Genomic DNA, 1,773 nt, shown 5'->3' on the forward strand with positions numbered 1-1,773 from the left:
TTTCTTTCCTTCTTTCAAGGATTTGTAAACTTAATATTTGGAAAAGATATCAGTTTAATCTGATCTTGGTTTTGTATGCCCATCTTTTAACTCCTGTTCCTTATATGCTATTGGAACAAGTGATCTTTTAACTCCTGTTCCTTATATGCCCATCTTTTAACCCCCCTATTCCTGCTAGCGGAACAAGTGATCTGTATCCTAGTCCTGGTGCTGGATTTTATCCGCATAGGTATACCCCCATCTTTAGTTCATTACCTATGTATATCAGTTGCATTTTATTGGTGGGAATCATTTACTAATTTGGTGTATGCATAATCAGCAGAGGATCTGGTATAGGTGGTGGTATGCTTGTAGGTACGTTGGTACCATCTTAATAGTATTTCCAAATGTTCTTTACTGTTCTTAATATTCCTGAATGTGACAGGACCAAATGATCCAAGGTTTTTTGGTTCTGGTGAACGACCTGGCTTCATTGGCGGCCTTCCGTAAGTCCTTGAATAGTTAATTTCTTGCTGTTGGTTGTCTAACTTTGCTGCATGATAATCGTTAGATTGGAAAATTTGAAAACATTTATCTCTGCCAAAACACATGGGTGTACCACCAGGTGCTCGTTATGACCCGTATGGCCCTCCTGATGTCCCTGGGTTTGAGCCTACTCGTTTTGTCAGGTATCAAATTATTTGGGAAAAGGAAGTTAGTAGCATAAATGTGCATTAACCATGAATGACCTGCATCTTGTATTTTTTCATTCCCTTTTGTTGAGGTTGAAGTAAAATTTAGTTGGGATGATAACATAAAATTTTGTTATGTGTATCTTCTAAAAAGTAAGGATGAGTCTATAAAGAAATTTATTCTCTATAAAATTGAGGTTGAAAATCATCTTAATAAGAAGATTAAGGTGGTTCGAAGTGATCAAGGAGGTGAATATGTTTCACCATTCGTTGGGTTTTGTACTGAACATGGAATCAGACATGAAACAATGGCTCCATTGTTGGGATACCACTTGTTGGGATCAAGGCGTTCACTAGAGGGGGGTGAATAGCATCTTTCGATTTTTCTCTGTGAGATTGTTAGCGGAAGCAAAGTAATAATAATAAAGCACAAAGGACAAACGCTAACCCGGTTCGATTTACTTGGTATCCACCTCAACGAGGTGACTAATCCAAGGATCCACACACGCAGCCGACGATTCCACTATGAAAACAACCTCCTTCTCGAAGCGCACTTCGAAGGCGGAGAAACCTTCACAACAGGGTTTCTTCCTCGTACAAGATTTGTAGCGAAGTTTAGGAGGAAGAGAAAGAGCTTTTACAATGTAACAAAGCAATCAAGAAGATGAGACAATTAGATCTATATGTTTTGCGACGTTGACCGCTCTTTTTATAAAATTCAATGCACTAGTCGACTGTGCTAGGGCCAGTCGACTGATGGGCTTCAACGGCAATTAAATATGCATTTAATTTGTCAGTTGTCACTCAACGGTAGTCTACCAGTCGATTGCTCCAAGGCCAGTCGACTGGTACCAGTCGACTGTCCACTCGACTGATCTTTCTGTTCTTGACTGTGTGTTCTTTGGATCAACCTCAGTCGACTGCTGGCAGGGCCAGTCGACTGCCTAAGCTGAAAACTCTCTTTTTCAGCTTCTTCTTTATCCCTTAGCCTTGACACAAGTCTTCAAACGCCTTCCACAAGCCTCGTGCACTTCCTTGCATTCGCTTGAGACGTTTCCCTCAACTTTGTCGTGCTAAGTCTTCTCTTGCCAAGAGGCCTCGC

The 1,773-nt window shown here is 40.8% G+C and overlaps 1 long non-coding RNA gene across 1 annotated transcript; it reads left to right on the forward strand.

The window, feature by feature from the left end:
- Positions 1 to 486, forward strand: LOC141826113 (uncharacterized). Its single transcript, XR_012601612.1, has 3 exons — positions 1 to 229; positions 323 to 354; positions 425 to 486. It is a non-coding gene; the product is annotated as an uncharacterized LOC141826113 (long non-coding RNA).
- The last annotated feature ends 1,287 nt before the right edge of the window (positions 487 to 1,773 follow it).

Source organism: Curcuma longa, chromosome 4 (assembly GCF_044706935.1).
Source record: "Curcuma longa cultivar G26 ecotype Majalengka, Jawa Barat chromosome 4, ITB_CL_G26_1.1, whole genome shotgun sequence".
Classification (NCBI taxonomy): Eukaryota; Viridiplantae; Streptophyta; class Magnoliopsida; order Zingiberales; family Zingiberaceae; genus Curcuma; species Curcuma longa.